The following is a 12,955-nucleotide window of genomic DNA, read 5'->3' on the forward strand; positions in this document are numbered from 1 at the left end:
ACAGAAACGAAAATAAAGATTGAGGCACAATGCCGCGGGCCTGTATGGCATTCGGAAACATGCCACAAGGAATGCTCAGGAATAACACTTCACCTATCGGGATTGGATCCAACTCTTGGAAGTTATCTCTGCAAGACGAAGGAGGCACTGTGTTTACTGATTCCACCTTCCCTCTTGTGGCCTCCTGAAAACCTGTCTTCATATGGCAGGGGAGGGGGGATCTATAATGAGGCAGGGCCCCACCTCCTGCAAGCAGAAAATTGTGCTTTTTTATTGAGCAAAATACTCAATACTGCCTCTCCAAAATACTTCTGTACTGCCTCTCCATCAGAGCGCATGAAAGCAGTTCACAAGGTCGAAAATTGAAAAAGGAGCATTACAACACTGAGACGTCACCATGCACAGCCTAAGCCTACTAAATTTGCAAACCAATCCTAAGCAGAGTTAGACCCTTCTACGTCCACTCAAGCCAGTGGGCTCAGAAGGATGTAGCTCTGCTTGAGATTGCACTAAGTTTCAAAAATGACAGCAACAAGGAAACCCATACCAATAGACCAGACAGACCATATCAGGGGTAGTCAAGCTGCAGCCTTCCAGATGTCCATGGACTACAATTACCAGAAGCCCCTGCCAGCATTTGTAGAGATCATGGGAATTGTAGTCCATGGACATCTGGAGGGCTGCAGCTTGACTACCCCTGATATGGTCTGTCTGGTCTATTGGTATGGGTTTCCTTGTTGCTGTCATTTTTGAAACATTTTTGAAAACGTATATCACTGCTTTTCATCACATACACATTTCATTGGTAAGGGGGGGTGGAATGCAGAACAGTATTTTGAGGTAGGCAGAAACTAAGCTAAGTCGAAAGTAAATGATCCCCCCATGGTTGTAATCTGCCTGGAGTCCCTATGAGAGAGGTGGACTATAAAAGGGGGGGGGGTAATGTTTCAGAAGGAATGGCAAGTATGACTCACTTATTAACGCACTTCCTTTCCTGATGGTGTCCTGAAGCGGTCATGTCAATGAGCCCTGCAGCAGTAATGTGCTCTTGTCCTTTTAATGTTTTCTCCTTTTTGTTTTGCATAGAGAGAAATTTTTAAAAAAAACCTTTATGGGGGCATAATGGGAATATAAAACTTCTCCAAACTGAATTTGAATGCAAAACAAGCTGCCATCATCCTTCCTTTCTTACCATTTAGTCTGGTTATAGTGATGCAGAGACGAACCCAATACAATTAAGGATAGATTCCAGCGGGCAGCTCTGTTGGTCTGAAGTCGCACAACAAAATCAGAGTCCAGCAGCACCTTTAAGACCAACAAAAGATTTATTCAAGGAAGAGTGCATGCGCTCGAAAGCTCACGCCTTGAATAAATCTTTGTTGGTCTTAAAGGTGCTGCTGGACTCTGATTCTGTTCCGACACAATTAAACGAGACTGTGAAAACCAGCTTTCAGCCCTTATCAGCCCTCCAAAATGGTAAAGCTGTTTTGTGCATCATGGTGAATTATGCCTTATGGAACATGATCTGAAGGATCTGAAAAGTCGCTGCCTAATCCAATCACACCCCCTTCCCAGTTCTGAAATGCCATTCCCCTAGACCCTTGACAATGTTAATTATGGAAACATTATCCAGCGCTGCCAGATGGGTAGCCGGTTGATGAAGCCTCAGCGCCGTCTTAAATCTCTACGTGCCTCATGGAGCAAGAGAGAACCTATGAAGGAGCGCTAAACTGCAGACCTTGCAAAAACTTGCCCTGGGTGCCTGTCTGCATGGCAGATGACAGGCAAGCCTGAAGCCTGAAGCCATATTGGGCTGTAAAAGGCCTGACTGGCTCACAGCAATGGCTATTAATAGCAGGTGGCAGAATACAGCGTCCCAAAACCACAAGGTATAATATGCTCCACGGCGGATATAAGGCTCCATCCTGACCTTATTTAGGGGAATGAGGATCCTGCTGGGAATATACTTCCATAATATATTCAAACTAGAAATATAGCCCATTGCAGTTGGAAATGCAATGGGCGCTAGCAGTGAGAGTGGGTATGGATGGGGGGGAAGGACTACCTGCAGTCTTTCGGCGGGTCTTTTGGCGGCGGCGAGCAGCTGCATGTCTTTCTGGGGTTGCGGTGGGGTTGCTGACGCCGCGAGAGGCTCTTCGTGGGTTTTGCTGTTGTAAATCGGGCTCCGGAAGGGATGAACAGCGGGCGCTGGCTGTTTCCTGTCTTGCCTGCTCTCTCTCGCTGTCTCTCTTGGCTGCATCCCTTGGTCTTTCGGCGAGCGGCTGCATTCTTTGTTGCCCAAAGTTCTGGGCGCAGCGTGGTAGCAGGCTGTCGGGCAGTGAGGCCTCCCCTGGGCGGCGGGCTTTCGGCGGCGGCAGCAGCGGGCTGACGCGGCGGGGCCTCCCCCGGGCGGCAGTCTTTTGTCTCCGGCATTCTCCTCGGCGGTGTTTTCTCTTCGCCGGGGCCTCCCCCGGGCGGCGGGCTTTTGGCGGCGGCGGCGGCAGCAGGCTGACGCGGCGGGGCCTCCCCCGGGCAGCGTTGTTTTTTCTCCAGTGTTCTCGTCGGCGGTGTTTTGTCTTCGGGCTTTCGGCGGTGGCGAGCTGACACGGCGGGTCCTGCCCCGGGCGGCGGTCTTTTCTCTTCAGTGTTCTTCTCTGCGGTATTTTGTCTTGGGGGGGCTGCCCTGGGTGGTGGTGTTGTGGCCGTGTCAGGCTGCCGGGCAGGGAGGCCCTGGCAGCCGCGCTCTGCGCGACTGACGGAGGTTCCCTCAGGCGGCGGCCTGATGCGGTGAGAGGCGCTTTGCGCCTCTCGCTGCGTCAGGCCGCCAGGGTGTCCCTCAGGCAGTGGCTGGGAGCAACTGGGTGTCCCTCAGGCAGTGGCTGGGAGCAACAGGCTGGGAGCAACTGCGAGCCGCGCTGCGCGCGGCTCGCAGTTCCTGGGGCTGGGAATCAGAGGGACCAATCGGCAGGCGCTTTGCGCCTGCCGATTGGTCCCTCCGATTGTCTGTCATGAGGAAGGGTCCTATCCGGACCCTTCCTCATCCCGGACACATCCCGCCCCAGGAGGGCTTACTGTTTTATTTAGTCCGTGGCGCCCGCAGCGCCACGGGCGGTGTACAGATGGGTAGCCCTGTTGGTCTGAAGTAGCACAATAAAATGAGAAGCCCCAAATTCCACCCACTCCTGGCTCTACCCCAAAAGTCTCCAGGTGTTTCCAAACCTAGAGCTGGCAACTCTAGTTCTGATTCTCCACTTCTCTGTACTTTAAGGAGTCTCAAAGCGGCTTATAATCACCTTCCTTTCCTCCCCCACAACAGGCACCTTGTGAGGTAGGTGCGGCTGAGAGAGCTCTGAGAGAACTGTGACTGGTCATGGTCACCCAACAGGCCTCATGGGAAGGAGAATTAGGAATTGGACCCAGTTCTCCAGATAAAATGCTGCCACTCTTGACCACTACACCACACTGAATGGTATCCAGCAATACAAGTATTCTCCCTGCTATCTTATGCAATTTTAAATGTTTCTTTCTTGGGGGTGGAATATTTTTCCATTACTTTAAGTCATTCTTTTTAAATGCAGAATAATCACCTGCTACACTATACAAGTATGAAAACAATTTGTGTGTTCATTTAAAATGGCAAACACCACCAAGGTTCCCCACTCCCCCATCCTGAGAAACTTCTGCAGTACGGCCCTGCTATTTCATGAGTCCATTGTGAGTTTGTTTTTTTTTTAAATGTGAGGCCTTGGCCCAGTGAATGGCCTGAAACTTTCAAAGGCACTGCAGTTTTACTGAAACTAAAATGGGATAGACTTCATTGGTAATCTGCATAGGATGCCACTGGGAATCCTGTGGGAGAATAGAACAGACAGAATAAATAATTTAAAACACAAGTTTTTTGAAACCATTTCCCCAGTGCTGCAAAATGCACTTTGCTAATTTTAAATGGGAAAAGAAAACCAGGCTAAATATTCAGGATCGAGTTTGCACTTTGCTTTTTATCCTCTCCCAGCCTGAATAAACCCCTCCCCTCTGCACTGATTTAGATTTCCATTTTGATTTTGGGTGCTTCAAAGACTTCCTGGTTCCCGGTTGCAAGACTTCCCTCCCAGGACATATTTTTGCCCTCATTTTGGGATTTCCAGAATCCCACACTTATGTCAGCAGCGATTTGCCTCTTGGATTTATTTTCCCCTCCTTGTTTTCTGTGAAGCTGCTGTCTCCAATCCTCTCCCCCGCCCTTCAGGAAAAGAAAGGAAGAACCCCCTGTTGCATTTGGCTCCTCCCCAGCTTGCTCTGGCTTGGGAGTCAAAAGACAAATCAAGCACTCTCCTTTAATGCCGGCTGGATTTCACGTGACCATCCCCCCACTTGCTTGTTCAGAAAAAGAAAAATAAACAGCTTCCCGACCACCACTCCCCTCCCCGCTCTGAGCTTCCCCAATCAAGTGAAACTTTCTGTTTCAATTCGGGGGTGGGGGGATAGGAAGGAGGAAGACCCAGCTTGAAATTGATCTGAATTCAGCAGGAGCTACAACGGAAAAGAACAAAGTGCAGAATCAGCCCAGGAGAGCTGTCTTTAAATGCCAGTCTTGCCCGATCATTGGTTATGGGGGAAGTTAAGAGGCCAGATCTGTGGCACAAAGGCTGAGCTGGGCCTTCATTTTTATTTACTTCATTTATACCCTGCTTTTCTCCTCAGTGGGGACTCAAAGCGGCTTACTTCATTCTCCTCTCTCCCATTTTATCTTTGCAGTAACCTTGTGATGCAGGTTGCACCAAGAGTGTGTAATTAGGCCAAAGTCATCCAGTAAATTTCCATGGCAGAGTGTGGATTCAGAGCTGAGTCTCTCAAATGTTAATTCAGCATTTGAACCACTGCACTCTGCTGTCTGCCCATGGTTCTCAAAAGTTATCTTCTTTTCATTTTCCTCCTGCAGTTGTCTTCCCAAGTTCATTTTTCGCTTACCAAGCTCCAGTGCTGGAAGTGAGCCTGTGTAGGAGAAAAGTACTTATGGGGGGGGGGGCTGATTTTGTCTAGAGGGTGGGTGGGAGTAGTGGGCAGGGAGAGAGGGTTGAGCATCAGCCCCACCCCCATGCCCTGCTTGTGCTTTAAATCAAATCCTGTTTGACAGATTTGTGGGTCAGAACCAGATTCTGTTACCCTCCCAAGTAATTTAGCCCACAGAAAGGCTTTATTTATTTATTTTTGTATTTTTAACCCACCCTTTCCCAAAGGCTCAGAATGGGTTATAGCACGTAAAAACACACATTTTAAAATTTGACATAATTTAAAATATAAGAAGAGGAAGAAGATGAGCTGTTTTTTATACCCCACTTTTCACTACCCCAAGGAGTCTCAAAGCAATTTACAATGATCTTCCCTTCCTCTCCCCACAACAAACACCCAGTGAGGTATGTGAGGCTGAGAGAGCTCCGAGAGAAGCGCTTGAAAGAACAGCCCTAAGAGAACTGTGACTAGCCCAAGGTCACTTAGTTGGCTGTGTGTAGAGGAATGGGGAATCAAGCCCAGTTCTCCAGATTACAGGCTACTGGTCTTAACCACTATACTATGCTGGCTTTTAACTTTCAGTTATTTAAAATGCAAATTCTTTAAAAAAATGCAAGATCACTGAAATACAAAATTATAAAATTATCTGCTTGATGTTACCATGTCCAGAGAAGAAGACGAGGAAGTATGTAGAGTATCCTTCTTCAGATGAGGATTTAGGCAGGGAAGTCAGCAGAAATGTTGATGTGCCCCAGGCCTCAATTACAACTCCGTCTTACAAACCCTACAGAACAGCTTAAGGTCCTGCAGGACTCATTAGACAGAGTATTTAAAAGGCCCTGGCTGAGGCCAATTCAATGTATTGATTTCATGCCATGGCCTGGATAACTCAGACTAGCCTGATACCATTTGATCTCAGAAGCTACGTAGGATTGATGCTGGCTTGTATTTGGATGGGAGGCCTTCAAGGAATACCATAGTCATGACGCAGAGACAGGCAATGGCAAACCACTTCGGAACATCTCTTGCCTTGAAAATCCTATGGGATCGCCATAAGTTGGCTGTGACTTGTCATCAAAAACAACAAAGGCCTGTATTGTAGACTTCGCCTGTGTATGAGGTAAAATCAAATGAAACCAATGAGAAAGTCCTTGCAGGCCAAGGTGTTCCAGATGTGATTTGGAACTTCTGTCAGTTTGCTGAATTAGGCACATGGATTCAGGCATGATCGATAGATCCCTATTTGTATCCTGCCTTTATATATGTCTGTGGTTTATGCGTTATACTAGAGGAAAAGCCCGTTGCACCCAGGAATACAAAGGGCACTAGCACAAACACCTGCGCAGTGACCTGCCTGGGGATGGGCTGGCTTCCTTCTCACCCCCCTCCAGCTCTCAAAGGCCAGGCCAGGCAGGGAAGATTGTGGGGGGACTGCCTCCTTCCCACCCCCACATCTCCTAAAGGCCAGGCTAGACAGGTAAGACTGTGGGAGTGAACTAACTCCTTCCCATCCCCCCACATATCCCAAGGGCCAGCCATGGTGGTCAACGCTGCTCCTCCTCAGCCCCTCTGAGGAGAGAGAGGATGGAGGAAAGAAAAGAATGCACTGATGGTCAGCTGCAGGGCCATGGGGAGGTGTTGTGAACCCAGGTACTGTTAGGAAAGACTGTTTGAGGAAAAGCCTTCCTCAGAGCTTCAGTCTAAAAGGCACTGCACCATTTTAGCAATTGCTGATTGCAGAAAATTCTGAGAACTGAGACTGGTGACTGCCTATATTAACTTGAGGCTGGGAGACCTGAGTCGTGAAACTGCTCCTTTTGCTGATGCCTTTGGACTGCCTGAATTAACCCTTGACTCACTGGACCGAATTAAGACATTCATTGTATTCTGCCTTACCCTTAGCATCCTTTTTTTGAAATACTGATTCTCTCTGTCTTCCTGTGTCAGCTCATCTATGCTTCTTTCCAGCAGAGAGCGGAAATCTGAGACCAACGCAGGAGGCAAAGGAAATAGCTGCCTTTTCTCCCTTGCCTGGGATAGATGGAGGGTGGAAAGAGGCTGAGAATGGGCAACTTATTAGCAGCAGGACTTTTCAGAAAGGCCAGCACCTCTTCCACCCAGCAAGCAGCAGGAAGAGGACAAATAAGCCCCACGATTGGTCCTCATTGGGAGAGTGCTCTCTCCTTATTGGCAGCACACCCCCAGGAAGGGCCAATTAGGTAGGGAGTGTCTGCATGCAATTTGACCTGATTGGTCCTCATGGGCAGAGTGCAGATTGAATTGATTGGCTCTCATTGGCAGTGCATGGAATTTGAACTGATTGTTCCTCATTGGCCGAGTACAATTTAAACTGATTGACCCTCATTGGCAGAATGCTCTGGCCATATTGGCAGCACACCAATCAGGTAGGAGTGAGTTGTCTGCACACAACTTCATAATGTTTAGTGAATGTGATGACCATCATTTCAGCGGGTAGCCATGTTTGCTTGCAGTAGTATAGCTAGACATCAGAGACCATCAAGACTTTCAATAGTCAAACCTTTCTTTTTCAGATGGGAGGAGGGCAGGGAGCAATTACTTTTGGCAGCAGAGGAAGACAATAATGGCTTTAAACTAGGTATAGAACATTACTTGCCAGATATCAGGGGGGATTCACAGTCAGAGTAATTCAACAGTGGAATCAGTTACCTGAGGAGGTGGTGAGCTCCTCCTCACTAGCAGTTTTCAAGCAGCAGCTTAGGCCAGCCTTTCTCAACGTTTTTACTGTTAAGAACCCCCTGAAACATTCTTCAGGCTTTGAGAAACCCTAGAAGTGGCACCATTATGTAGAATATGCTTGGAAGGCATAGCTGTCTACACACCCATACAAGTTCCGTCCCCTTCCTACCCTCTCCAGGCCCATCTAAGGCCATTTAGGGAGGGGGCCATAAGGTCATATCTCCCAATAAATGTTTTAAAAATATATAAAAAATTAACTCCCACGCATTCAGGAAACCTTCCAGAGCTGTCACAAAACCGTGGTTGAGGAAGCCTGCTTTAAGCCAATTCTGCATTGAGCAGGGTCTGTATGACCCCTAGATGGTCTGTATGGCCCCTTCCAACTCTATGATCCTGTTCTATGATAAAATGAAGGAAGCTTTGACCCTCGAAAAACTTGTTGAGTTCTAAGGTTTTCCTAAACTCAGATCTAGTTATTTCTACTGAGTGTGTCATTTGCAGATTTATTTTTCAAATGATGCCTAGTATGGCCATATCTACTGTTATTGCAACATAACTATGCAGCCATGTGTTCCAACCTACATAATGCAAAATCACTCTTGATCGATGGAATGTATTGTGGTTTGCCACTCACTGTTTGATTTTGGTTACTAGGAGCCTGCAGTTAATAGTCTATGTGCAAGCAAAAGATATGGATTCATAGCTTGACAGATACACGTGTGTTTTAAACAGAGCCTTTGACTCTAATGATGAATGAGAATAATTTTTATACTATGCTCCACTTATTCAGAAGTTAATTGTTTGCTGTTGGTCCCAAGCATTCATTCCTATGTAAATATGGGTATCTGATGTTGCCAAATCTTTACTCACAGCATTAAAATGGCACAAGCTTATACCAGTTACTCAAGGGAAACCACTTTCACACCAAAAATGGAATTGCATTTTACCCTGAGTTCTGCTGTTCTTTTTGTCTCAGGGCTTTCTTGTCTACAGTACAGCAGCTATAGGTCATTCATACCTGACTCTGATCAGACTCTGCATGTTTTTGAATCATCTTTGGCATAGCAGGTGGTACTTTAGAATAGTGGTCCCCAACCTTTTTATCACTGGGGACCACTCACCGGGGACCACTCACGGCCTTTTACTGAGGCCCGGTGGGGGGGGTAGTTTACTCCTCTACTCTCAACCACTGCTCTCTCTGATCGCTATGGTAATGTTTAAACATCCCTTCAAAATAAGATACAGACACGCCACAACAATGAAGTGTGTTGTAAGGGGCTGGGGGGGGGATGAAGTAAAGGGCTGGGGGGGAGAAGGCATCCTTCGGGGCCCACCTCCAATTAGTCGAAGGACCACATGTGGTCCGTAGCCCACAGGTTGGGGATCGCTACATTAGAAGGACTCTTAAGTATGTAAAGTTCTCCTGCTTTAGCCAGGATCGTGACCTTTGACAAAAACTTCAAGTTTTCCATCCACGTTCAGCTGAGTAGGGAAAAGATGCCAGTCTCTATATCTTTAGAATGGAGTAGAAAAGGAATTGGGGGGGGGGCAGTTTTGAGAGGTCAAGTGCTCAGGATGGAAAGGGTTCAACAGCCTCTTTCTGTCCCTACACCTAGAGTTGCCAACTTCCAGATCTCCCAGAATTAAAACTGATCTCCAGACTACAAAGATCAGTTCCTCTGAAGACTATTTATTTATTTATTTATTTATTTATTTATTTATTTATTTATTTATTTATTTATTTATTATACTTTGTAAGGTGGATTTTATGACATCATATCCTCACTAAGCTCTCTCCCCTTCCCAAGCTCCACCCAAATCTCTAGAAATGACCACCCAACCCTCACCAGACCACTGCTCATTCGGAAATTACCTCTCCTCAGAACAATGGCATATGAACATTAGTACCGTGCTTCATATTTCCTCACTATGGGCATGAACCAGCCTGTAGAAGCAGGTGTATCTTGCAGGCTTTGATGAAGCTGAGCTCACCAAAATGCAGTGGTCATCTCGATTTCAGTGGCGGGTACACAACTGCAAGGCTGAAGATGCCCAGGGCTGCTGGCCAATTCATCCAATCAAGTCTTATTCTCCTCAAAGTCTCCAATAAATGACCAGATTGTGCCTGATAGGGTCTGTAATAACCTTCTTTGCATAGGGAGTTCCCCTTCATGCCTCCTATCATGGGCTCATAAACATGTCTGCATAGAGGGACTGCATTATGCCCAGAGAGGAAAATATAAAGTACTGTAACATTGTTCATTAATTTATCTCCAGACAATGTACAATGGAAAAGACAGAAGAACAGTACAAATGCATTTTTCAGTAGTTCTGGAACAAGCCAGTTGGCAACAATGGAATGGCTAAAGGATTTGTTCTAAAGTGAGTATTTGGAAAGCTGATTCAAATTCTGGAAGCAGGCAAATCCATGTATATTCTGTGCCCTTGGTAGAGGGGTCTGTGGGGTTGTTTCAGCAGTTGGCCAAATCCCAATTTCTAACATACTTATGTGAAGAAAAATGTGTTGTTGAAGAGCAGCTAACTCATGGCAACCTCGGCCATGGGGTTTTCAAGGCAAGAGATAAGCAGAGGTGGTTACATAAGGGGCTATAAAAAGAGAATTTAGCTATTGCTTGATTAAAATGTAGGCCCACTTTGCTTATTAATATTTGAGTGCATCACACCTTCCCATTTCAGCACATTCATAGAACTGGTATGGATTGGCTCACCCTGGACATTGCCCCAAGTCAGAATTTTTGTGAGTCTGCCCATTAAGCAAGAAAAATTCTCCATGGGAAGTTGCAGGCAATATTTCTGGAATGACCTGTATGACATTAGATAAAATGAATAATTTCTGACGAAAAAAAGTTTTATCCTTCAACTTTTGGTAGAGTGGAAAGCCTAAATGACCTGTATGATTTTGCTGAAGAGACTACCAAGCATTGGTTGACACTTAAATGGTTATTGTTTGAGGAGATTTCCCTCTCCTGTCTAGCAAAAAAGTGCTTGGCCAGCATCTGTCTAGATAAATGACTGCCATTTCCCCTCATTATTAATTTTATAAGACCCAGTATCACAAAAACGAAGTTGGAAAAGAGCACTTTGTAATTCAGTAAACTGTCTTCACCTCAGTATCTCAAAATGTTAATATGTTTCCCTCAGAAAAATGGCAGAAACGTGTGAAAAATGATACTTCTTTTTCAGAGGCCTAATGGAACTGCTGCTCTGCACCAATATTATATTGCTTACGGTACAGTATAGAGGACATATATAGGAACATTGATTCACTTTATGCTCTTCATGCTCCTTAGATTTAAATGGCAATTAAAGTGTGGCATCATTGCTTCATTATTCAGGGAGAGAGCCCTTGATGTTGGGCTAATGTCCTAATAATATACACAATCCTAAGGCATAAAAAGCAGACAAAGTGTGAGGGACTCATGTAGCTCTGGATCATGTGGTGGCTGATGCTTATATGGCATGTTCCCTGTGTGGAAATGGCATTCATGTGGGGAAATGATCAGCCATAGTGAGTAGTTGCGTGATAAAACCAACCTTATTATGTACTCCCTATGTCATTAGAAGGAAAGATATTACGGCTAAAGCTCACTTACTTTGGACACATTATGCAATCAGACTCACTAGAAAAATCATTAATGCCCGGCATGGTTAACGGTAAAAGGAAACGTGGTCGTCAAAGGATCCGCTGGCTCGACATGATCAAAGCCGATACAGGAACGACCATGAACCAACTAAAAGAAGCAGTCAGAGACAGGGGTGCATGGCGAAGACTTTCCTATAGAATCGCCGAGGGTTAGACACGACTGAATGGATGACATCATCGTTATGTACTCGCTACTGCTACAGTAACATTTTTGTGCAGAAGCAAAGGCCTATAAAATTTGGGGGGTTTTGCTACATGACCATTGTAAACAACACAGGTTTTGTCTTGAGTAGAGTTAATTGTTTGACAGGTCTTGAGTAGAGTTAATTGTTTGACATAGAGGTACTACTACCTGTGAATGGCTAGGAATCAAAGGTGTAGTTGATAGTCCCTGTTGTTTGTCTTAACTAGGATTGTTTTTGAAAGTTTCTTTTGATATAATAGCCCCTGAAGTTCTGTGTGAAATAGTTATTTCCTATTTATCTTTTTTATAAAATTATGTATTTATGAATGATTGTAGCAATGCCTCTTTCTTAAGCTGAAAGATTTGAATGTTTTCCCTCTGTTTTCATTGGACAGTAGAAACCACATCATAATGCATAAAATCCTGATGGTTTTTTAAAATAAAGCTTTTATTCCAAATTTTAAAATACAAAATGGACAAGAAAAAAGAAAAATACAGATTGCCAAATAAGACGAGAAAATGGAAATATTTCCAATTTTATCTGTGGTTATAAATCAAATTGTTACCTGTTACATTCTGATAGTATATTTTAAAATTTCAAATTACTCTTTTTTCCTGTACTTTAATAATATTTCCCACCCTTTAGCTCTCAAAGCCATAAGCTATCATTTCATTTTTGTCCATATCACACAGAAAGTCCGTAAAAGGTTGCCAAAAAGCTACGAATACTGTAGTTGTCTTTTCTTCCATTAAAGCAGGGGAATTGTAGCCCATGGACCACAGGTTGGACCACAGGTTGACTTACCCCTGCATTAAAGCACTGTTTGGCCAGTTCTGCCATCTTTATCAACCATTCTTCAGTTATGAGTAGTAATAAGCTTTTCCGTTTTGCAGTATATAACAGTCTCGCTGTTGTAATCATACAAAAACAAAGTTCCATTTTTGTTTCCAAATTCTTCATCCGCTAATTCCAAAAGGGATATCTCTGGTGTCATTTATATGTCAGTATTTAGTATCTTCTGGATTAAAGTATCTATTAGTGTCCAAAAAATGTCTGCCTTCTTCTTACTTATCTACCAAAGATGAAAAAATGTTCCTTCATGTTCACATTTCCAGCAAATATTAGACATATTTTGTACATTTTGGATAACCTTTTGGGAGATAAATACCAATGTTATATCATTTTATAAAAGTTCTCGATAGTAGAACATAACATAAATTTAAGACCCTTCATCTACATTTTTCCCATTGTTCCATTTGTATATCATGTCCAACATCTTTTTGCCCATTTTACCATGCATTCTTTCACCGATTTTTCCTCAGTCTCAAATTTCAATAAAATTTTATATATATTTGCAATAATTTGCTCATCATTTATA

General features: G+C 44.6%; 1 protein-coding gene across 2 annotated transcripts in view; it reads left to right on the top strand.

Moving 5' to 3' along the window:
- FKBP1B (FKBP prolyl isomerase 1B) overlaps positions 1 to 12,955 on the top strand; it is a 53,541-nt gene that overhangs the window by 30,297 nt on the left and 10,289 nt on the right. Inside the window, exon 3 of one of the 2 annotated variants that reach the window (XM_077311926.1) lies at positions 10,006 to 10,110. The exons of the other annotated variant lie outside the window; for it this stretch is intronic. The gene's annotated coding sequence lies outside the window, so the exon portion shown is untranslated. The remainder of the gene's footprint in view (positions 1 to 10,005; positions 10,111 to 12,955) is intronic. 2 annotated transcript variants of the gene reach the window in all.

The sequence above is a fragment of the Paroedura picta genome, chromosome 1 (genome assembly GCF_049243985.1).
Source record: "Paroedura picta isolate Pp20150507F chromosome 1, Ppicta_v3.0, whole genome shotgun sequence".
Taxonomy (NCBI): Eukaryota; Metazoa; Chordata; class Lepidosauria; order Squamata; family Gekkonidae; genus Paroedura; species Paroedura picta.